Source organism: Dipodomys spectabilis, unplaced genomic scaffold (genome assembly GCF_019054845.1).
Source record: "Dipodomys spectabilis isolate Male_0828 unplaced genomic scaffold, ASM1905484v1 ptg000102l, whole genome shotgun sequence".
In the NCBI taxonomy this organism is placed as follows: Eukaryota; Metazoa; Chordata; class Mammalia; order Rodentia; family Heteromyidae; genus Dipodomys; species Dipodomys spectabilis.
In genome coordinates this window covers 1,334,451-1,360,798 of record NW_024870779.1, presented here as the reverse complement: position 1 = coordinate 1,360,798, position 26,348 = coordinate 1,334,451, and the positions used below count along the sequence as shown (strand labels likewise).

The following is a 26,348-nucleotide window of genomic DNA, read 5'->3' as shown; positions in this document are numbered from 1 at the left end:
ACGTGAACATTCATTGTTCATAATGTTGTTTACTGCTTAAATAATAAATAATTCATCATAAATGTATAGTGTAATTCTACTCAGCTATAAAATATATTAAACCAATGACACATCACAGATAAATCAAAAAGGAAATAAAAGAACAAAATGCTGAGTAAAATAAGGCAAACACAAGAGAATATACATGGTATAATTTCACTTCTATGAGGACCTAAATAGGCAAAGCTAATATATAGTGAGAGGCTTCAGAAAGCGATCAGAATATTCATAGGAGAGAGAGGGAACTGGCAGATTGGAGTGTAGTGTTCTGTGTGTGTGTGTGTGTGTGTGTGTGTGTGTGTGATTATCACAATTCATCTGTGAGATTAAGATCTGTGCTTTGTACTATATATAAATCGTACTTCAATTAAAATGTGTATTTTTAAACCTTAACATATTTTAACACAAAATAAGCTTTTGTTCTTTCTGCTTTTAAAGTTCAATCTTTCTTTGTCATACTTTGTTTAAATATTGACTAATATAGTAAAGTACTAATGTATCACCAAGAAGTACTTGAAGAACATTTTTAATTTTGAATGATGAAGTTTTCTAAGTGTTCAGTAATTCAAAGCTTATTTATGTACACATATGTGTGGCATTTGCACACACACATACAGTAATGATTCAATTTCCAACCTAATCATATGGCAGACAGAGGGGGAAATTCCACTTAACAAAGATTAATATAATAGTTATTATCCTAGGGGGGTTATTTAGCAGATTTGTGTATCAAACATCTTTCTAAACCTTTCATAGATCTCTGTTCTTTAAATGTTTTACATGTAGTCTTCATTTAAAATAGATAACTATTAATATTTATTTTGTTGCATCATTTTATTTTCTAATTATCACTTGTGTTTATGAAAGAGGGAGGGCATTTAGGGTCAGAGAGATGAAATGGACCGGCCACCATCACTGAAAAGCCAGCTGCCAATAATTGAAGCCTTGAGGTCTGACTTAATTAAGAAAATTAACTCCAATATTAATGAATAATCTTCAGTTCTTTGCATCTCACTGACACTATTTTATATTCATTTGTCTTCTACAGTTGGTATGTATATCACCTCAGTACAGTCATAATAGGTGATATATGACCATCTTAATGCCTTCCTATCAACCCCACAGTGACTGAGGAAGGTTTTTCCCCCTTCTTGGTAACCTTTTATCAGTTGTTTCCATTTGAATGTTATTGTCTTAGATTTTGAAGAAAATTATTTATATATAATTATATATATATACCAAAAGTTTCTAAAAACTGGTCAAATGGGTTTTATCTGGGATTTTTTTTTTTATCAATTGACTAAAATTAAGATTCTGCATTTATTTTTCTTTTTGGAGAGAAGTATCTTATCATAGTTATTTTGCTATGTCTTCTGGCATAATCACTTATTTTTCTATTTATTTTGAATATAATTTTGCAGAGTTGATACATTAGTTAATAGTTTGCATATACTTAATATATATAATAATATATATTAATATATTATATTAATATAATATATTAATATATATTAATATATTAATATATTATATTAATATATAATATATAATATTAACATATTAATATATAACTTAATAGATTGCATATACTGACCGTGTATTTATTTTCTAAGGGCCCACAGTATTTTCATATTTAAAACAAAGCAAAACAAGATGCTAGATTTAATTCTCAATCCTATGCCACTGGGATATTGTACTAAAAAAAAATCACTTTCCTCTATTAGTCTCTTTCCGTCTCCACGCCTCCTTTATCTCATAAGAGGAGAACATTTCTTTACAGCAGCATATTTTAGTTGCTTGCATAATAAACAAGTTTAAAGTATTGCCTTCAAAAAACTATAACTTTTATAACAAATTGGCAATAAGTCATAAAATAGAAGGAAATACACAACAGAAAGGAGAAAAGATGATCAAATAGGAAAATAAATTTAAGTGTATGAAGAGGTAATTTGATAGAAAAGTAAATCTGACAATCATATTAACACAAATTATTCTCAGCCTGAGAATTGCTACAAAAACAATAAAATGTTTTACATTGATATAATACTTTTATAAATTGATTTGACACCATTATCAGATGTTAGTGATCTGAAGTGAAATTGAATTAATAACAAAATTAATGACAAAATTAATGACAAAATTTAATATGTAGATCTCCTTCTGAGATATAGTCTACTGCACAAAGAAGACCTGAAAATTGTGTTTTTTAACAATGGTTTCATAGCTTAAAATCAGAAATAGGTATTCAAAATGAATATTCTATATTAGTTAGAATAACAGGTCTTCATGTATTTTGTGATGTAATCTGAAAGTATAATGTTGTGTTAAACAGAACATAAAATATGCAAGGAAAAGAAATCCTTATCTATAATTTGAAAAAAATTATAAATACAAAACAGGCACACATATGACACTTTTCCAGTGTAGTAGTATAAAATATAATGTAAATGAAGTAATATATCACAAAATATTAATAAGTTTGAATTACATATGATGTTTACTCAAGATGTATGTTTTTTTTTACATTCTAAAATACTTTTATTGAAAAGAAAAAGCCACATTTAGTGTCAGAAGTACATTTAAAGTTGTTTCAGATTTTAATTGCTTTTTAAAGAAATGCTTTTCTCCTAACTCATCAGCATGTTTTTAGATATAGTAACCAAGATATTATAATTGAATAGTACTTTTAGAATATTGATAAAGATTAGTGAAACCTGAATTGAAAATATGATACAAATCATTTAAAATACGTTAGAAACCTGTTGTTTCCAAAGTAAATAAAATTTCTACATGAAAGATTTTAGAAGTTGGAACAAAAACAGATAAAGTTGAGTGCTCTGCTGGTACCTCAGGCAGCATTTTTCTTTCAGACATCTGTGTTCCTTCTGAAGTCAAATAAAAATCAATTTGTTGATAGAAAGAGGATGAAAATAAAAGATTTTCAATCTGACACAACTTTATGTATACTTATAATTCCCTAATTTAAGCTAATCTTCTCTATGAGTCTAAAATGTATAAGCATTTAAAAAAGAAAGTAATGTAGTTCTTAATTCAGCAAGAAATAGCTGACCTATTTTAGTTGCAAAAAGAACCATGCACTTCCCAAATAAAGCTTTTTTTCAGTCATATCTAAGGTCAGCAATCAGTCTATCTGGGAGAATATTATTCATATCAAACTGTGTTCAGATATCCAAAACAGAGATTTGGAGCCTTTTGCATGGGCTTTCCCTTTTTAATTCCAATTTGTTTAACAAGAACTTAAAAGAGAAATTGCTGATAATGAGCTCCAGTTTATCACATTTGTGCAGTTGCCTTATACAAACATGTATTAGGTATAGATAAAACAAAGCTTAAAATTCTTTCAAACACATGCTTGACCTAAAAAAATTCCTCATAGATGAATGCCTTAAAAATAACAACTCCTGCTTATTAATAAAACTTTCCATCTGTGTGCTGAACTAGCAACAAAGATGAAAGTTAGCCTGAGCATTTATCGCTTGCAAACTAGAACTTTTGTATATTCGTTTGTCCACCTGAGACAGAGCCTTGCTATTATCCCAAACTGGCCTTGACCTCTTCATCCTCCTGCCTCAGTTTCCCCACAGGCTAGTGATTGCAAACATGCCACACCACACCCAAAATCATACTACCTCTTTTAAAAGAGGCCTTGTGAGTAAACGAAATCAGTGTACCTAGGAGCATAAGGTTTGGAATGAAGATGCCTAGTGAAAAAAAAAAAACCTCTGATCAGGTTATCTACCAAATCTGAAGGCTGTGGAATGAATTTCAGTCCCCAGGAAATACAAAAACAGAGGAATGTATTAAATTAACTGGGAACCATGGCATTTGCCATTTTCCATGTAATGGCAAAATCAGTATTAGACTACAGGAAAAAATTCAGTTCATTCCTTCAACAAATAGAATGAGTCAGAGAACAATCAGAAGACTAGGACTACATTTTAAAAGAGACAAATACAGAAACATATGACCTGGCAGCCATATACCAAGGGGAAATGAACTGTATAGTCCCTGAATCAAATCTAGCCTGCCACTTGCTTTTGAAAATACATTTTTGTAGCTCAGCTATGCCTGTTCATCTGTGGCTTATCTATACACACTTTTGCAGTAAAAGAGCAGAGATGAATAGTTACAGTTGAGAGCATATGGCTTGCAGAGCATCAAATATTTAGTATCTGGCTCTTTAGAGAATACATTTGTCAGTTCCTACTATATGTGATTCTTTTCCGTGTCCTTATTTGAACAAACCAAAGAATATAAGAAGTTATGAGACTGAACTTTGTATAAGAAGGAATTAAGGAATTACCAGTTTAATACATGATGTTATTCTTGTGCAATTATTGGCTTCTTATGTTTTAGAAATATATATTTAAATATTGAGGGGTTAAATAAATATAATATTTAAAGCCCCACTTTTTCACTTCTTCAAATATTAACAGCAATCATACCTGATGAATGCAATGTATCTGAATCTCAAAAGGAAACTCCATTTATACTAAGTTACTTATATGCTCAATTGCTGTTAGCTACTGTTGTTATTATTATTGGAGTGGATATAAAATGTTAAATTAAAAACTCTACTGACATGAATACATGCGGATAAATAGAGAATCATCTTCAGAAGCAACTTTTCAAGTATGTATTTGATGACACACAGTCTCTATACCATCTGTAAGACAGGGATGGATAGCCACAAAGATTATTTTTTACTCTAGGTGTACATTTTATGGTATTGTTTTACTCTAGGTATGTGAGTTTTCATTCTTTCAGCAGAAATAAAAGACAAATATTTAAGAGCTATGTTGATGAGATATCATATTAGTCTAACTGTAATGTGTGATTTTTGTATGTGCCTATGACTCTGATTATCTGAAGTTTTCAGTAGATTTGCCATGGCAACAGTTAATTAATTAATAATTTGTTTGGATAATAAATAAAACTTCTAATTTCTTAAAGTTCAAAATTTCAAGTACATCTTAAAGCCATCAATGATTTTCTGAGAACAATTTTAAGTACAGTGTTCATCCCTATAACAAACTACTAAAAATATAAAGATTTCTAGCATAAATTAAGGTAGAAACTAAAAACTATTTAAGTAATGTGAAAACCTCTCTTGGAAGTGCGATTAACTACATTGTTATTAGCGAAACATACATCTCTAAATAAAGAATTTCAGTTGGGGGAAAGGATGTTATATAATGGCAAATGTATACATTCACCATTCACATATAATACATGGAATTCTAAAACCCAGGAAACAAAAACTGATAAAAACTAAAATGTAGACTGAATACATCTACAAATCCTGAAGATGTTATGTTCTTTTCTTATTTAAGAAAGGTATAACTAGACAGAAAATAAGCCATTATTTTGGAGAAGCTGAACAAAGCAATCCGCTAGCTTCATCTGAGTGTTGTTTCTGGAACAGTCCACCTGAAAGCAATATATTATGCCTTTTCAAGTGCACATAGAATGGTACTAAGATAGATCACAAAACAGTCCTTAACAAAGACCAGGTATTGAACTCATGTGTTAGAACTTAACTCATAACAAAAGTGTATCTAGACCTGACTTCCAGTAAACTGGAAATTAAATAGTCCACTTCTACATAACCCAAAAGCTAAAGTCTCAAGGACAATTAGGAAAAGATGAAGTAAGTGAAAATATAGCATATATATGAATTTGCTGATAAAATAGTAATTGTTAGGGAAATTATAGATCATGCCCATATGATAGTATTGAAGAGACCTTTGGGTCAATAATGTATGAAATAGAAAATCAAAGGAAAATTAGGCTCAAACTACACAAAAATGGGAAAAATACTAAATATAAGAATAATAGTGCTAGCTGAGCATCAGTGGTTCACACTTGTAATCTTAGCTACTCAAAAGACTGATATGTCAGTTTTTGGAGTTTAAAGCCAGTTTGAAGTTCAAAACCAGCCCAGGCAGAAAAGTCCATGACACCCTTATCTCAAATTAACCACCAAAAAGCCAAAAGTAGAACTGTGGCTCAAATGGTAGAACACTAGCCTTGAGGACATTCAAGCCTTGGGACAGGCACACTTTCACACAACAACGAAGGAACAGTTGTTGACTTTTCTTTCAAGATAAAGCAAAAACAACAGCTAGGCAATATACCACAGGATAGCTACTTGGGGAAAGATCAAAAATATTAAATTATAAGTATTGTTAATGAAAGATGACATTAATACAGATGTTTAAAGAAAGACATAGGTTATTGTGAATAGCTCAATAAGCAGATTTGATTTGATTTCTTAGATACAAAACTACCTTTAGAGGGAAATAAATGATCAAAGTAGTCTTAAACCCATTAATGAAATAGAATTCATTATTGAAAATCTTTCAATAAAGAAACCTGTTAATTCTGCCTGGTTTCAATAAAAATCCTACTATACATTTAAGGAAGAACTAGTGTCATTTTTACAAACTATTTTCCCAAAATTAGAAAAAAGAGAGAACACTTGTCAAATCATATTTTGAGATCAACATCGCTGTGACACAAGAAGGGAGGAAGGGGAGGAGAGTATCGTTGTGATATTTAATATGTGATGTGAAAGTGGAGCTAGGAAAACTGAAGGATGGGTGGGGTTGGCAAAGATGGAGAACAAGGATGGAAGGGGTGACACTGATCAACATGTTTTGTACTTAAATACTGACTTTTTGTATTGAATCTCCCTTTATACAACTACCTATTCTAAGAAAAGAAGCAGGCAAAGACAGCATTGCATAATGGATAAATGGTCATGGTGTGAATGCAGAAGCATGAATACATTCTGCAAACTTACTTTCCAGTGTCTCAAGGAAGAAATTAGATGAAAAGGCAGTGGAGAAGGAAACAACTGATGAAATGCAAGTCCTACACAGGCCCCATATAATTTTACTTGTATTTATTATTGAATGTTTTTACATTGAGTTTTTATCATCAGAAAATCTGGAAAGAGCGCTGAATGAATCTTAGATTTTAAAAATTCAGTTAAAAGAGCAGTTTGGCAGTAAGTCTCCCAGTAACAAAGAAGTTTTGGAAAAATAAAATAAACTGATTATCTTTGTTCGACATTAGACTTAATTTCTTTTCTGTTTCCATCCACATCTAAATTTCACAGTTGACTGTCATAGTTCATAAAATAGTGAGAAGCTAATTTTTTAGTTGTTGAATGTTTTACAAGCAGGGTGAAGCTTTGAACATTGCTTGCTTCTAGTTAAATGTGTAATGGCTGAATAACACAGGTAACAGCTGAAGGCAAAGCCAGCAAAATAAAGACAAACATATTTTTCTCAAAATCTGTTTATAAATGTGTTGTTCAGAAAAGTGAGTTGAATCTCTAGCTTGTGCACATTAGATTATATACTCAGTGTATCATACACACCAAGATGACTCCCACTGTACACCATATGTGGCCACATAGCTGTGTCTGCCTTTGCTATTCAATATCAGAAGCCATTTCTGAAAAGACTGTAACATTTAACTTGCAGTGTAAAAACAAATTAAGATAGGTGCTGCTTTCTCATACCTGTAATTCCAGCTATTCAGAAAGCTAAGATCTGAGGATCATGGTTTGAAGCCAGCCCAGACAGGAAAGTCTGTAAGCTATTATCTCCAATTAACCACCAAAAAACAGAAGTGGAACTGTGGCTTGAGTGGTAGAGTGCTGGACTTGAGCAAAATGAAAAAAAAATAGCTCAGAGACAGCACCCTGATAAACATAGAATTTTTTTGTTCGTTCTTAAAATAATGAGTCATCATTCTATAAACAATCTGGATACACACATCATTTGCTTACAGGTGAATACAGTTTAATAGAATTGGTAAAATGGTAAAATGTATGAAAGAAAAATATTGTGCCAATTGGAAGCCCTGAGTTCTAACTACTTCTGGTGCTAACTAGTTTAGTGGCTTTGGAACATCCTCTCCCTGAGCCTAATTCAACAAATAAATGCAGTTGTTTAGTGGTTATGTGTCAGGAATTTCATCCAGTGAACGGAATCAAACTTTTAAGCGGCAGCCAATCTAATATGTGGTTTATGGGTGCTCATAAAAGATTGCAGGATTGAGGCATCTTGTTAAATGTGGTAGGCCTTTATAATCCAATCTTATTTCCTTTTTACTTATATTTTCTAAACATGTCTTTTGAATTTAAAAATCATGATTTAGAGCTTCCATTATCTGTGTATATCTTACGTTCTTATCATTTTCATCCCTTCTTTCCCATTACATATAAAGTGAACATCTCAAGCTATTCCTTCATTGCTTAATAAGTTTTTTTGTAATATTTATTTTTGGATTTTTTAAAAAAAATCTTCAGTGTGCGCTTCAATTTCCCCATTGGAAATTTAGAACTCATAATTCTTTCCCCATTTTACCACATCCCATTTGCATTTCACTCAGTGCTTTGTTAAAAATATAAATCACAGTTTGTTCTCTTGTATTTTGTTTACTTTTCATAATGGATATGTATACATTCATGCTACAGAATATGTTAAACTAGCTTGAAAAGATCATTTTAATTAGTATTTTTAGAGCCTTTATCTTCCTCATTATCTTTATTTTAATAGTGCTTTTCTTTTCCTTGTAGGATCCGTTTTATTTAATTATTTGTTGTTGTTTTTTGTAAAGTTTGATTTTTCCTTTTCCCTTATGCTCTATTGGAGTGTCTACTGGAACTGACCAGGGTTTCCATCTCGGATAGCCCCACGGATTGTCTTTGTTCTGGGCCATGTATACATATAAGCCAGTTAAAAAGCCCCTCTTACTCTTGTATTGGAATAAGTTGTGGAATTTGTTTTCAGTCCTTTCAATACAACTCTACATGGAATCCTGTTTTGTTGGCTAAGGTACTTGGATGGGTTTGTAGGGAAAATCAAACTAGTATTCTGAGTACTGATAATTAATTCTATGGTGTCTGGTATGTCTTGCAATATAGCCCATGAATGCCTCTCTATCCCTATTCCATTTTTAGGCAAATCCAGAATCATTGTTTTGAGTCTATAACTATGTTTCACATCCAATATTATCAGCCTCTGACTTAGAGCTCTTATTTCTTCTATGGACGCCTGAGTAAGAAATAGGAGGAATGTGTTCTGCAAATCACTTTTGACAAGAATCCCTATCACTGGTAAGGTTTCTGTGCTTTGATTAGGACTTGAAAGGAGAGAGAAAACATAACATTATTTATTTATTTGGGTATGTTAATAAAAAATAGAAACTGTGCTTGAATAAAGAATCAGTGGTACTCTTTCTAAAAGTTCCGAAATGATGCATTGGATCATTATCTATAGAACAAGCAGGTATGGATGGACAGGCTCACAGTCACTGTCAGGATAATTCTATGTCGCCAATTGTAATTAATTCAAGAGAAGTTGTGAGTAAGAAAAAGTAAAGCCAATTATTTTCCCTATGTTTGGCTATTCTAACAATAAAATGCCAATTAAATATCATAAATATTTTCTTCCCTTTTTACCCCATAAGCAGAAGAATGTATTGCTACATTTTTGATGGTTGTCATGATCAAGTTACTCATTCCTAGTAAGAATTCATCAGATTAATGTCAATGTCATGAAAAAAATTCACATGTATTTAAATACATGCTCTTTCATTCTGTTTCTTTTGCTCTTGGTATCAAGTAAAATTCCATTTGTTCTAGATAATTTTCAGGTGCAGTGAAAACCTAAGGCCCTCTGGGAAGATTTCTTTTATCACTATATTTCTTTTATCACTATTCCTATCTATTACACAGATGGACACAAATTATTAGAAACAAGAAAATTTAACTATAACCTGGCCTTGTTTACATTCATTTCTTTGTGTGTACGGTAGTTAGTGAAAATGTCTTACTCATTTTGTTTCATTATGAGAAACAACAAATATGTTTTGAAATGAAGAGTTTCACTTTAAAAATCAAGGCAGCCATCTATATCATAGAACACTTTTCACCCTAATCTGAAACATCACTTGTTTTCTAAGCTACGATACTTTTCAAATTAAAAGGGAAAGAATAAAGAGAAAACACTGGGATCTTTATCTCCTCTGCTCTTTATATGCCATCATTTATTTTATGCAGGAATCCTTTGATTCCAACAATGGTAAAAGACTAGGGTTCAATTTTTGTAAACAATTTAAGAAGTATACATGGCTTATATTTTGTACTTTTAAAAGTAGTTATTGAAAAAGTACTTATTGAAAGCTTGGCACTGGTGGCTCATGCCTGTAATCCTAGCTACTCAGGGAGGTGAGATCTGAGGATCAGCCCAAGCAGGAAAGCCCATGAGACTCTTATCTCCAATTAGCCACCAAATAGCTGGAAGTAGAGTTGTGGCTCAAGTGGTAGAACACTAGCCTTGAGAAAACAAAGCTCAGGGACAACACCCATGTTCAAGCCCCTGGACCAGCACACACACGCATGTGCGCGCGCGCACACACACACACACACACACACACACACACACACACACACACACACACACAAATGTACTTATTGAATGAATAAAAGACAACCAAAAGAGATAGTCTTAGAAAGAGGGGCCCTGGGTTGTTCTGCGATGTGAAATGAGAAGCCTAAAGAGTAAATGAAAGAAAGAAGAGAAGGAAAGTTGCATTCTGAGGGTGAGCTGTAAGTCTAGGGTTTAGAGAATTGGAGCACTTGTAGTTGTCTGTATGGAATAAGTGTGAAGTTCATTTGCAGATATTTCTCTTTTTTTTTTCCTTTGGTTTATTCCCTTTTGTAACTGTTTCTGATTTTTGTACCCCTTGTCTTATTTATTTATTTATTTTGTTGGTTTGGGGCTTGAACTCGGGGCTTCGGCGCTGTCCTTGCGCTCTTCAGCTCAAGGGGAGAGCTCTACCACTTGAGCCATAGCGCCACTTCCGGTTTTCTATTGCTTTAGTGGAGATAAGAGTCTCATGGACTTTCCTGCCAGAGCTGGCTTTGAACTGAGATCCTCAGGTCTCAGCCTCCTGAGTAGCTAGGATTACAGGCATGAGCCACCGGCGCCTGGCTTCCCCTTGTCTTATATATTATAGGTTTATCTGATTACGGGAGAGGAAGGAGAATCACAGAAGGAGTATCACAGCAGTGATACTCACTAGACACTATGTTAGAAATGAACTGTCCAACTTGGTGGGGAGGCAGGTCTGGAGGGGGAAAAGTGGGAGAAAATAAGGGAACGGGTAACACTGTTCAAAAACAAATTACTCATTTCCTACTTATGTAACTGTAGCCCCTCTGTACATCACCTTTACAATAAAATTTAATTTTAAAATAAAAACCAAAGATAATGGCAGCATGGGAAGCAGAGGTGAAGGGATGAAGACAGGACCCTGGAACTTTCACTAGTAAAGGGACAGTGCAAGAGTTATGGACCACACTACATCTCAGTAAGCAAATGGACACAAAAGAAGGAAGCCTGTAGTCTATGAGTGCATCACAGGGACTCCACTGTGGGAGGTGTGTCCAGTGGCTGTAACAAGGAACAACAGAATCTTCTATTCAGCTCTCTCTCAGGAAACCAGTGGAGCTCCCACATTAAGTCCAGAACTTGGATTTCTGAGGTCAAAGAGGGAAAAGATGGTCTCATCTCTGTGATTTACTAAACTAATTAGGTTGCTGTGTTATTGGGCTCTCAAACTCATTAATGTGTCTACTCTGTCTAATGTGTCTACTTTTTAATATTGATTTGTTACTGGTCTTGAAGCTTGAACTCAGTGTTTCTTGCTCTCACTTGACTTGTTTGCCCAGCTGGTACCCTACAATTTGAACAATGCGTTGGCTCCAGCTCTTTGCTAGTTAACTGTAAATTGAGGCTTATTAATTTTTCTGCCCAGGTTTGTTTTGAACCTCACTCCTCTGATCTTGTCTCCTGAGTAGCTAGGAGTCAAGGCATGTATACCAGCAACCTGCTTGAACTTGTTCTGGACACTGTCCCTATTCGTGCAAGGCTGAAACTGCCACTTGAGCACTTGAACTACACCTTTACTTTTGGCTTTTTTTTTTGGCTGGTCATAGGGCTTGAATTCAGGGCCTGGGTACTTGGCCTTGAGCATTTTGCTCAAGTCTAATGTGCTACAACTTTGAGCCACAGTGCCACTTCCAATTTGGAATAAAAGTCTCATAGACTTCTGCCCAGGCTAGCTTTAAATTGCAAACCTCAGATCTCAACCTCCTGAATAGGAAGGATTACAGGCATGCGCCACCAATACCTGCCTATTGTCCGTTACTATTTATTTAATAGTATTTAGTTCATTACTACTTATCTAATGGTATTTAGCCCAATTCTGTTCATCTATGGTATTTGTTGAGCTTCTTTGAAGCAGGTCCATTGCTGGGTCATGACACTTAAATGATCATGACACTTAAAGGCTTGCTTGTGATGAGGTATGTCCTCTGCAGCACCGAAAAGTAGATGATCAATAATTATTTTGAATGAAATACATACCTAAAATAATTATTGAAGAAACAGAGCAGTATGTTACAATGTTCAGAATTATATATAAAGAAAATATTGGTATCTTTTTGTGTGTCTCTGGTGGTATTGGGGCTTGAACTCAGGGCCTGGGACCTGTCCTTGAGCTATTTTGCTGAAGGCTATTGCTCTACCACTTGAGTCACAGCTCCATTTCTGGCTTTTTATTATTTTTTTAAAATTATTTGTGCCAGGGCTGGGAAGGTGGCTCAGTGGTAGAGCACTTGCCTTGCATGCTCAAGGCCCTGGGTTCGATTCCTCAGCACCACATAAGCAAAAAGAAAAAAGCCAGAAGTGGCGCTGTGGCTCAAGTGGTAGAGCACTAGCCTTGAGCTGAAGAGCTAAGGGACAGTGCCCAGGCCCAGAGATCAGGCCCCATTACCGGACCCAAAAAAAAAAAAATTATTTATGCCATTCTTGGGGCTTGAACTCAGAGCCTAAGAGCTATCTCTAAGATTCTTTATCTCAGAGCTTGCTCTCTACCACTTGAGCCACAGCTCTGCTTCCAGCTTTTTGGTAGTTTATTGGAGATAAGACTCTCACAGACTTTCCTGTCTGGAGAAACAAGCACAATCCTCAGATCTCAGTCTCCTCAGTAGCTAGGAATGCAGGCAGGAGCCATCGGTGCCTAGAAGAACCTTGATATCTTAGTGAAGAGAACAAGTTTAAAACTATTTAGGAGCTCAGAAAGTGTTTGTGATGTCTGATGTTATGCAGACAGTTTCACAGAAAAGACAGATGTCAACATTATAGGAGTGAGAGAGTACTCAGGAAAGCACTCCAGGTTACCTGGATATTCTGGGGAATACAGCTCAATGCCTAGATACTGGAGAAAACTTCATAACTGCCTTTCTGTTCAGCCTGGGCAAAAGCACATTCCATATCTTTGCTAATACTCTCCATAGGTATTATAATTTTGACTATAACCTGTTGTTTATGGCTTTTTATATAAGCATTACTTTCTACTTTAGTATGTTTTATTGAAAGTGCTGAGTGCTCAAAGGATGCAAATAAGGAAAAAATCGTAAGTTTAAAGAAATTTATGAAGAAAGTCCTCTGCTTTCCATGACCTTGGTGATTATAGAGCCACAGTGTAGACTATATGGTATCCAGCTATTTAGTGATACTTAGTATGCCAAAGGAATAATTTCATGTCATTCTCGGTAGCAGTGTAAGAAACCTCTTTAATTCAGTTAATGGATGTTGACTCCTGAAACTATGGTACTTTTTCAGGTAGAATTGCTATTTATACAATATTATGTTAACATTTGGGAAGTGTTTGCATGCACACTCATGTGGCAGATTGATTTTAAATGCTTACCGATGAATACATCCAAAGATTAATATATAAAGGCAGTGGTAGAATTTGATTTAAAAAGTAATAGCAATGCAGGGAACTTAAGAAACAAATGCCTCCCAAATCTAACAAACCAATCATTAAGTGGGCAAGGGAACTAAAGAGAGACTACTCAGAAGAAGAAGAGAGAAAAATGGCAAAGAAACACATGGGAAATGTTTATCATTCCTAGCCATAAAGGAAATGCAAATAAAAACAACCCTGAGATACCACCTTACCCTGGTCAGAATGGCCCACATCCTAAATTCAGCCAACAACAAATGCTGGAGGGGATGTAGAAAAAGAGGAACCATATTGCACTGCTGGTGGCAATGTATTCTAATACAACCACTCTGGAAAGCTAAATATAAACCTTCCCTATGACCCAGCCATACCACTCTTAGCATCTACCCTGAGCAACAGGAAGAAGGATACAGGACACATGCATCTCCATGTTCATTGCTGCACTGTTTGCAATAGCCAAGATATGAAAACAACCCAGATGCTCCACTACAGGTGAATGGATCCAAAAATTGTGGTACCTATATATGATGTAATATTATGCAGCCATTAAAAGGGCAAAAAATGGCATTCACAGGGAAAAGGATGTAACTAGAATGAATCATGTTGAGTGAGGTAAGCCAAGATCAGAGACAAACGGTACATGATCTCCCTGATATGCAGATGTTAAACTCTAAATACAAGGAGATATGACAAAGTAAACAGGGCTCAGGAAACAAAAGACCTCTTCCTAATTTGTCATATCATTTCTAGATGACTCCATGTTCTTGACCTTATATATGATATGTATATGTGCACATCTGAGGGAAGATGGGAGGAAGACACAGAATCAGAAGGAAACGGGGGAAATACAGCAGAAGGGCCCATCAGCTTCACTGGACATTGATGAAAATGAACTAAGCAACTTAAGGGCAGCAGTAGGAGGGAGGGAATGTGAGGGAAAGAGGGAACAGCTTACATTAAGCAAAAGCAAAGAAAGGTACATACCACCCAATTTGGAAAAAATAGCTGTAGTGTCCAACATTTGTAGAGATCATAAGCTTTATAGCCCATGATAATGACAATGCACCTCGTGAAAGTTAAAATGTGTTTGTGACTTTAAGTATCACTATACCACAATGCTGTGAATTTTTGAAATTTATGTAATCGATCTCAATAAAGAAAAAAAGTAATAGCAGTTATATATCTTTTTTCATCTTATACATGTAGAAAAAAATGTCTAAGCATGTGAGAGAATAGCTGTATATGGACTCTATTTTGTTTAATCTTGGAATGAATAGTTATTGGAAAATAACTACAGGACCTAAAATCAGGGATCTGAGGGAGCGAAGCAGTTCGCCAGAGTGACGGTCTGTTCTCCCTGCCAGGGTATCTTACATTCCATTTCAGATCAACTTAACTGGATTATTTACAAACGGATCTAGGGAATCACTTTGAAAAACAAATTAAGCATCAAAGAATATACATTAAGTGGGCCAGATCAGGAGTTCAAAGTATTTAATAAAGCTTCAGTTTTAGTCAAACTCTCCAGCACAGAAAGGCAGATCCTAACCTCCAAATCAACCAATGTAAAAAGGGGGCAGGATGCATGAGACCCTGACTGTATTCCATAGTACTTCCAAAAATTAATTAACAATATAGAGTAATGGTTAATTCATGATTTGTAATTTTTGCTAATTTTCCAAATTTTCACGATACTATGTACTTTTTCATTTAATGAGAAAAGAAGCATTTGTGTAAAATTAGATGATTAGGAACAAAATTAAGATGGAAGAGAAATACAAAGTGTATATTTGCTCTGATAACTGAATGTCAATTGCTTGTCTAAAGAGCTTTGTGTAGACAAGCATTTATAGCTGGCGTCTTTGGGCTGAGCACAAAGGAGCACAGGTGTGTTGTGGTGGGACTATGGTGCAGGTGCACATACTGACTGCTTGGTGTGTTCCAGGGACTGTGCAACACGCTTGACTTTGTCTCACACACTGTCCTCTGAACAGCCCTTTGGTGTAGGTATCATCTCCTCTGTTTCATAAATGAGATGATTAAAACTTTTGCAAGGTCAAAAACTAGCATCTGACCTGCAGTGCAAACCACTGGTTTCCAAGTTCCATTCTTTAAAAAAAACCAATCAAGGGCTGGGAAGGTGGCTCAGTGGTAGAGCGCTTGCCTTGCATGCATGAGGCCCTGGGTTCGATTCCTCAGCACCACATAAGCAAAAAGAAAAAAGCCGGAAGTGGCTCTGTGGCTCAAGTGGTAGAGTGCTAGCCTTGAGCTGAAGAGCTGAGGGACAGCACCCAGGCCCAGAGTTCAGGCCCCACGACCGGACCCAAAAAGAAAAAAAAAAAAAAAAAACAATCAATTCACCACTAAGAAAACAAAAACAGCTATTGGACTATTTTTTAACTATCCCTGTATTAGAAACCCCTTGAAGGAAATACATTAGCCCTATATTGTAATTGAGGAACTGAGGTTCAGAGAAGGTAGATCTTACTGGTTATTGAAGCCCATGCTTCCAAATTCTAGGTCCTTAATAAGGCCCTTGGAAGGAGATTAGGACAAATTAAAAAGACCCTCTTGGAGGCCTGAAGGGTTTATATATAGGAAGAAAAATTTTAAAGGATGAAAATCTCTACCTCTATATAAAAGTAAATCCACAAATGTCTCTCTTACCTCTTGGAAACAAATCATATTCTTAAGGAAGCAACCGTGCTGATTTCTGCATCTTAGAATCAGGAGATGGCAATTTAAACAGCTTAACTAGACCTTTAATAAAGTTCTTTGACAGTGAGTGAGATTTTAAAATATACAAATATATTCTTATACTAGTTTTCTCCTAATACTTTTTTCCTTCTGGTATGTTACCTGCTAATATTTCAGATCTTCACCCAATTGCCAGAGGGTTCTATCAAAACTATTCTTGTCATACTTACAGACTTTCTCTCGTACCTCATCAAGTATTCGATAATATCTAAGTTTTATGGCACAGTAGACAAGCTCTGTGACCTGGTGTCCAGCCTACATCTCCAGCCTCACGTCCCCCAGTGTGTGAACTCCTCTATATTATTCTCCTTTCCTACTTCCTTGCCATGGTTGGTGCTGCCCCTTTCTAGAATGCTCTGTTCTCCTTAGCCTTCTCTTTACTGACTCCTTCCCATCACGCAAATTCATCTTAGATTCTATCTAGGTCCCATTCTCTATAGGGTGTAATTATCTTCTGTTTTCCTAAACACATTCACTTTTTTTTTTAACCATTGCACATATGTAGGGTTACCTGAAAGTACCCAAAGGACAGCTTCCAGGGATTCAGATTATACCAGCAATTCAAGGAGAATGAGGATGGGAACAGGCTACTGCTAATCTATGTCATACCCTGACCCCTTGAGCATGTTTTTGCTCACGATGGGCAAGCATCATGAAACTTAGCAGCCTTTTAGGTTGTTTTTATGAACAGTTGTTTCTTCACTATTGACAAGATTTGCTCTTTCTCATTAACTTTAGTATCAAATTTGTGAGCTCTTCTAAATACCCACTTAGAGTACTAGGGTTACAAGAATTATTTAGTTACTGTGTGGGAAATTCACCTTTGTACAATGTCAAATTTCATCCAACTACATTTTATGTCTGTCTATTTACAAGTGGGTTAAATATTTTGTGGACACCAGAAACTACCTTATCCATTTTAAATTCCAGTCTAATTGTATTATGCCCAAATATGGACCTCATAAGATACATTTTCTGACGTATTTTGAAATTTTCTTTGTGGCCTAACATATGACTGTTGCTTTGTTGTTTTTACTTTTCTAAATATTACATTTTGGTCGGGGGGGAGGCTGGAGATCAAACCTACGTCTTTATGCATGCTAGAAAAGAAGTTTGCATCTTAGCTATATGCCTAGCCCTTGGTGTTATTATTTTTAGGTTTATATTATAAATTTTATTGAAATAATGCTATGAATTAATAGAAATAGCAAAAAAAGAATTAAAATACAAGCTCTGTAAAGTCCCAGATAATTGTTTTGTCTATTTTACATCCATGCTTGCTTAAATTTTGTTAGCATTTGACTATTGTATCTGTGTTCCATCCACTTATTCTGTGCTTTTTGTCATTACTTTATTGAGTAAACACAATAGCACTGTGCCAGTCCCAACAACATATTACTGAATAAGAAGAAAATAATCCCTCAATGTGTTTATGTTGCATTTATGTTGTATTAGAGCAGTGCTGAGGGAGACGCTAAGCAAGAGGAATAAAATAATTCCACCTTCTCGTAAGTCTTTTTTTTTAATTTAATTTAATTTTATTTGAGAACATACTGTATCTCGTAAGTCTTATAAAGCAATGATTTGAAGCTTTATATGGAAGTCAAATTAAATGAAGTGATTAATGATTCAATACCTACTCCTACATGTTTAATTATTTTTTGTTTACTATGAAACCTATCATTCATTTTTATTTTCCCTTTCTTGTCTCTTTTATTATGGATATTACGACTCTTCAATTAGTTTGAAGTAGTTCGTAATCTTTATACATATATTGACAATTTTTGAGTTAGTCATGGACCTAATTATTACTTCCTTCAATTAGAAAATACCAAGGCATTATTTCATCCATCTGCTAAGCCCTGAGTAAAAGGATACAATCCTCCATTTTGTGGAGGTTTTACCTCCAAATTTTAATTCTTTTGCATTATAATATGTTTATTGTTTTGATGACACTTGTATTGTGCTTATGTCCTTCGTACCATCATTTGATTTTGACTGTTTATGTTCCTGAATGCTATTTGTATATCTGAGTGTGTGTGTATGTTTCTGTTCCATTTTTATATCCACAGATTTTCTTTCTAGAACTCCATTTTCCACTTGCTAGCATAGGTACCCTAGAAATTCTGAATGTTTAAGAATAGAAGTTGTAAATGAGGCATTTTCAATTTTGAATATTCATATTTCACGTGCCCTAGGAAGTTATATTTCATTGAATCATATCATTTCTAGAATAATTTATTCCTTCCATAATTACTGATTTCCTTTAAAAAGTATAGAGAAGGAAAATTTTTTACATTATTTTATTTTATTTTTAATGTTTTTATTGTAAAAATACTGTACAGAGGGGTTACAGTTACATGCGTAAGATAATGAGTACATTTCCTATCCAGCATTGTTACCTCCTCCTTTGTTTTTCCCCTACTATCCCTTCCCTCCCCATCTCCCCAACTCCTCCCGCACCCCCACCCCCACCCCCACCCCACCAATTTTACATCTCATTGTTACAATGGGTCCACTTGTATTCTTGTTACAGCATTTTGTTATTTCCCTTCCCCTCCCCAAATTAGAAAAATGTATATACAAAATACAGTGCACCAGAATCAAATACAATGAAAAACAAGAGTTATACCGTGGGGGAAGAACACACAAACAAAAAAAAAATCACATAGTACATTAAAAACAATTGCAAGAAAGAGAAAAACCACTTATGTCCCTGTCTTTGGGTTCATTTCACTTAGCATCATCTTATATGTTCATATGTATATAGCTTTTGACCTTTTCTGCTTGTGCCAGACATATACTAGTTTTTGCACATAAGGGAAACCATGGGACCTGTTTCTTTGAGCCTGGCTTACTTCACTTAATATATTTTTTCCAAGTCTTTCCATTTCCTAACAAATGGGCTGGTAACATTCTTTCTTGATAGAGGCATAGAATTCCACTATATATATATATATATATACATATATATATATATATATATATATATACATACATACATACATACATACATACATACATATGTGTGTGTGTGTGTGTGTGTGTGTATCACATTTTCTTGATCCATTCATCTACTGAGGGGCATCTGGATTGGTTCCATATCTTAGCTATGGTAAATAATGCTGTGATAAACATAGTTCTGCCTTGTTTGTGATCATTCGGGTAAATGCCCCAAAGTGGGATTGCTGGGTCATAGGGGAGCTCTATGTGGAGTCTTTTGAGGAAACTCCATACTGCTTTCCAAAGTGGTTGAACAAGTTTACACTCCCACCAACAATGCAGTAGGATTCCCTTTTGGCCACATACCCTCCAGCATCTATTTTACTAGATTTCTTGATGATAGCCATTCTAACTGGGGTGAAGTGGAATCTAAATGTTGTTTTGATTTGCATTTCTTTTATGGCTTGAGAAGTTGAGCATTTCTTCATGTGTCTATTGGCCGTTCTTATTTCCTCTTCAGAGAAATTTCTCTTTAAGTCTTTAGCCCACTTATTTATTGGGCAGTTGTTTCTTTGAGGATTTGTTGTTGCAGGACTTAGAGAGGAAAATTTTAAATAAAATATCTAGTTTAATTTTTTTACCACTAAACAAATAGTAAAAATGAGTAGAAAGTTTTGTTCATTTTGGATGTATATGTGTGTGTGTGTGTGTGTGTGCTTGCGCGTGTGCACATGTGCACATTCATGCATGCACACCAGTACTGGACTTGAACTCTAAACCTGAACACTCTAGGCAAGCACTCTACCACTTGAGCCACAGCTTCATTTCTGTTTTTTTGTAGTGCATCAGAGATGAGTCTCTCAGACTTGCCTGCCTAGTGTATCTCACAGTAAGAACTCCTCCAGGAGTTGCCCAGTTGTTGTTGTTGTTTTTTAATCTGTAATTTTGACCCCTCTGACTTTGGCACTTTTGGTCACTCAGAACACTTTAACTGTATTATCCATGTTTGCTACAAAGGCCATTAGTCTGGGTTGCATCAGATTTCTTTGTATCAGCTTCTAGGGTCAGTCTTCTTCTCATAAGAAACTGTTGCCCTACTATGTGATTTCTTTTGTTTCCTTCATATGTTCTTTCCACATGGTATAACCCCTGCTTTCACTGTATTTGATTCCAATGCCTGCATTTTGTATATACATTTTTCTAATTTGGGGAGGGGAAGGGAAATAAGAAAATGCTGAAACAAGGATACAAGCTGATCCATTGTAACAATGAGATGTACAAGACAGTATGTTGATAACGAACTTTACAACTTTACTGGCATGGGGAGGGAGGAGTTGGGAAGATGGGGATGGAAGGGATGGTTGGGGAAAAACAAAGGAGGTGGTAACAATGCTGTATAGGAAATGTACTCATTACCTTACTCATGTAACTGTACAATATCTTTACAGTACAGTATGGTATCTTTACAATAAAAAATATAATAAGGGCTGGGAAGGTGGCTCAGTGGTAGAGCGCTTGCCTTGCATGCCTGAGGCCCTGGGTTCGATTCATCAGCACCACATAAGCAAAAAGAAAAAAGTGTGCTAGCCTTGAGCTGAAGAGCTGAGGGACAGCACCCAGGCCCAGAGTTCAAGCCCCACGACCGGACCAAAAAATATATATATATATAAATAAAGAAAATGTTGCTAAGTTAAGTTACTTACAAAAGTAATTTTTGAAACCTATAATTGGTGAATTCCTTCAGCTAAAGCTGTGTTTTGAGCCAGTTTCTTGAGGGTGTACCTCACAGAGACATGAAGACATTGTTGCTCAGGGGTTGTCTTCATCACAGCTACTCTTAGGCAAACTGCAGAAGCAGCATGAACCTTTGTATGTTTTTTAAGTCATTTGTATGTTTCAATAGTGCTGCAGTTTCATATTATAAAGAATGTCTAAAATTGAGAAGGTTAAAGGGGAAAAGATAGAGAGTGAACAGTTTGGAGGATATGCTAAAATGATATGTGAAAACATAGTGAGGAAGGCTGTAGATATATGTAGGAGGTTGTGAGGGAGGGGAAGACAAACAGGCTGTGTTGGGGGTAGATATAAGGGAGGGAGTTAGGCTGGATATTGTTAAGAAAAAATGGTCAGCCAGTGTGAAAGTAGAACAATGAAAACTCTTGAAATTATGCTAAGAATTGGGGAGAGAGGAATGGGATAATGAGAGACTATTTGAAGTACATTGCTCTCTTGTTGAAATGTCATAATGAAATCCGCCCCTCTTGCCTAGCTAATGCTAGGCAAACAAAACAAAACAAACAAAAAGCACAAAACAGTGAGTCAATGAAAACTAAAGTCACAATGTTTCATTTAAGATAACCTTTCGCAGTTAATAAAGATTTCTTTCTTTTTTTTTTTTTTTTTGGGTCCAGTCATGGGGCCTGAACTCTGGGCCTGGGTACTGTCCCTCAGCTCTTCAGCTCAAGGCTAGCGCTCTACCACTTGAGCCACAGTGTCACTTCCTGCTTTTTTCTTTTTGCTTATGTGGTGCTGAGGAATCGAACCCAGGGCCTCAGGCATACAAGGCAAGCGCTGTACCACTGAGCCACCTTCCCAGCCCGTTAATAAAGATTTCTAAGCAGATTCTTTGTTAGATGCTGAAGCAACATCGTAATCTTAGATTGAGGCATTAATTCATATACATATGACAAAAGTATACTTGATTGTGATACTTTTCATTAGTTTAAGTAAACACCCCTAGATAGGAAAAAAATCAACATCCTTAGGAAGTAATTTTTAACTGTGGTTACTCAGGCAAATCAAATCACTGAAACATGAGCCTCTTGGTTTTGTTGATTTACTGAATTCGTGTATTCAGAGATCAACTTCAATAACAAGACTGAGAGATTCTACAACTACATTTTAGAGACAAGGCCCTTTGGGTCACCATGGAAGCAGTAGCCAGATCTTTACATCATCAGCCTACAACTGACCAAAGTTAGATGCATGGCCTGATCCCATTTCATTTCAGCGCATTATTATTAACCTCAAGTACTTCAAAGAATTATAACTTATTACAGAATAAGGCTTACAATTTCCAAATTTTCTTTTCATATCAATTAATTTGTTTCTCACAATAATGCTATAACAACAGACATTGGGCATTCTCATTTTACAGAAGACTAAACTGAGAATTCACATCTCTTATTAATTAGCAAGAAGATGTGACAAACTTCTGACTCTTCTATTCTCTCTACTGTAGTACATGAGTCTCTAAAAGCGATGGTAAAAAAACTGTGAAATGAAATGGTAGCAGCTACTGTGGGTTTCTAAGTCTGTTTTGTTTAGAGGGTTTACAATTCCAGTGGAAAAAAAGAGCTGTAATATAGTGTAGAATGAGTCAGCATGCATTCAGGCCAGTGTGTTTTATTAGAAAACCTTCTGTTCACACTCAAATAAATATTAACAAGGATCATAAAGATGGATTGAAAGGCTAGCAAGTGACTTTATTTAATTATGAAGTATATTTTCATTATTAACAAACCACATTGTGTCCCAAGCTCAGCGTTTCTGATAGTGCCTTTATTACATTTCAGAGCACACTATCAAAGCATTAGTAAGTGTTTTGAACATGTTCCTAACATTTCTGCCTCAGGCTTTTTTTCCTGTATTCTTTATTACTTGAGCTCTGTTTCTTCAAATCTTATCACATGTAGTTATTTCTTGATTCTCACATCATTACGCACATGTGAGTGAGGCCTAGGATCTGATGTAGAATTCCTCCCAGCTCATCATCCTCACAGAAGTTATCTGCATCACATTTCATGAGCAGTAGATGCCACTTCTCTGTCTACCTGTGCTCTATATGGCAACTTCCATTTTTATGTCTTGTCTTACAATGACTTTCTGATTGATTGCGAAGACTTATGTAGTAAATGATTTTGGTACATCCTAAAACTTGATAAGATATGCCTACAGTATTGTCACTCAAAAAATTTGTTTTAATAGGGTGAATATGAACAAAGTAGAGCATACGCGTGTAAGGAAATATGACAGTAAAACCAATTTATACAGTTAATATATACTAATTTTAAAATGTTAATACAAGTGGATCATAATGAACCATTGAGGAGTTCGTATTTCAGTTTGCACTCAAGTGATCCACATTAACCAGGCAGTTATTCTGTTGCTGAGCCATTCTACCAGCCATATTGTGCAATCACTTTTAGACTTTCCATTGTAGCTAGGATAGCAGTTCTCCATTGAAAAGGGGTCTTAAGTACTTTTCCTGGCCTCAAACTGTGATTCTCCTGATCTGTGCCTCCCAAGTTGATAGTTACAGGAAGAAAATCAGACCTTTAATAGACATTTCACCTACTATATCACAAAATTTCCTTATTCTTTTAGAAATTATTTTATGTGCTTTCTCATCAATGTTTATGTATCTGCTCACTGAAAAATTGCCTGTATCATCAGACACGTGTGGGTTGTGAATGTAAGCAGACATGAGTTCAAACTCTGATGCATAAAATTAAAAATATAGGAGTTTATCCAAGTCAGTTAACTTCTTGAAGACTGAACTTCTCCTCAGCCAAGTTGGTAGCACTGTTATACTTGCCATAGAGGTTGATGCTGCGGCTAAAATGAGGGCGTGCAAATAAAGTGCTTAGCCCAGAGCCTGGAACAGAGTAAATACTACATGAGAGCTCTTACATTCTTCTTCTTCTAGTGGAAGTAATATTTCTAATTATCATTTTCTCTCATTAACTATGTGAACATTTGTCCTTATTGTACATACCTCAAAAAGGCCTAGAACAAAAATACCTGGATAAAATATATTCTAACTGAATATACTTTAGAAACACCACTCTAGGTCATGTTTGATGGCCAGCACGTGTTAGAAGCCTCAGTAGATACCTAGTGTTATGGTTGGAACATGTAATACGTTATTATATTAATGTCGAATGTTCCCTACAGGCCTACGTATGATGCTGGTTGCCAGCTGTTTACATCTGGTAAGTTATTGGGTCATAAGAGCACTGCTGTCATGAATTGGTTAACCCACTGATGGATTCAAACTCGACTCGTTTTTTGAGAGGTGGCTGGACTCTGAAAAGTGGGGCCTAATTGGAGGCAGTAGGGCATGGCTGATATGTCCTTCCCTGGGCCACTTCTTCCCATGCCTGCTGCTTCCTACATGCCATGAGATGACAACCTCCTCCTCTACGTGTTCCCACTCCCCTTACACTCTGCCGAAATGGGGCCAAGAAACCATGCACTGAATTCTCTGAAACTGAGCAAAATGAAGAATTCTGCCTCACATGCTTCTGTCTGGCATTCTGTAACAGACTCAAAAGCCCTAATACATACAAGGAGAAATAAAAAGACAAAAGTAAAATGCCATTAGCAAGGAAGAGAAGTCTTTGGTGCATTGAGGTTACATTTTTCTGGTTGCAAATTTTGTATTGGCTTCAATTTTGCAGAGAATGATTTTTTTCAAGTAAATACGGTAGTTTAATGTGTTATATAATAAAATCTATGATACAGAACATTTATTGGTCTGACTTGCTTTCCCCAGAGGCAGTATCTGCTCAGACACTGATGTCATATGCTTTTGACAACTGTACTGCAGGGCCTCTCAGTACAGATCCACAGCACAGCTTATTAGCAATGAAGGGAAAGATTCAAATATGTTACACTAACAGTTATGGACTATTACCTAAAATGAGCCTTGTGAGAAAAAAGTACAGATGTACAATCAAATGCCAAATGTATCTTTATTTTTTTGCTTGGCAAAATTAAATGAGAACCAATCCTTGTCTTAAAGATGGAAGGATTGAGTGCTGCGTAGTAAAGTAAATATTCTTCTCAATGTGCTCTTCTTTCTCCAAATAAAACTTACGTAACTTCTGATTTTTGAGAGTGGAAGAATGATAGGTGATGAAAATAATGAAACAGAAGAGAAAATATGACTCTAAAGTTGTCCTCAGTCTCAAAGTCAAAAGACAGATAAAGCAATTGTATAGAACTCTCCAGGGTATAAATCTAGGTCTGGATAATGTTTCTTCTATATAGAGTAGGTGTTTATACCCTTAATCCAGTCATCATTTTGAGTTCCAACTATCAGTGTCAAAAATGAGCCACCATGCCCGGCACTGGTGGCTCACGCCTGTAATCCTAGCTACTCAGGAAGCTCTGAGGATCATGGTTCAAAGCCAGCCCATGAGACTTATATCTCCAATTAACCACCAGAAACCAGAAGTGGCACTTTCTATCAAGTGGTAGAGAGCTCACCTGGAGCTGAAGAGTTCAGGAACAGCACCCAAGCCCAGAGTTCAAGTACCACAATCAACCAAAAAAAAAAAAAAAAATAGACCCACCATTGGAACCTAGAGTGGAAAGAACAGATTGGCCACTGGAAGAGCATCTCTCATTGTTTGCACTTTCCAGAATATGGAAAGTCGGCTGTGAGGGCATGTCTTCCTCCCTCATGCAATCTGCTAGGAAGCCCAGCTGGTTCCTCATGCAGAGAAGTTCTTCAGAAAAGTTACTCATTTAAGACTTAGAGTCTGAATGTCAGTGTTGTACCAGAGGCTGATTTATTTTTTTCTCTTTATGGGCTTTTTATTTCTTTAAAATAATTCATATACAAAAGGTTATAGTCACAAACATGATTTTAACCAAAATATTGCTAGCCTACCACATGAGCAGGACGGCACCACGCAGAACGCACCACGCTCCTCTCAACCTGTTGAGATGCCGTCTTCATTTGG

At 35.6% G+C, this 26,348-nt stretch overlaps 1 protein-coding gene across 1 annotated transcript in view; it reads left to right on the top strand.

The window, feature by feature from the left end:
• Positions 1 to 26,348, top strand: part of Mei4 (meiotic double-stranded break formation protein 4) — a 141,131-nt gene that overhangs the window by 85,468 nt on the left and 29,315 nt on the right. The gene's annotated exons all lie outside the window — the stretch shown is intronic.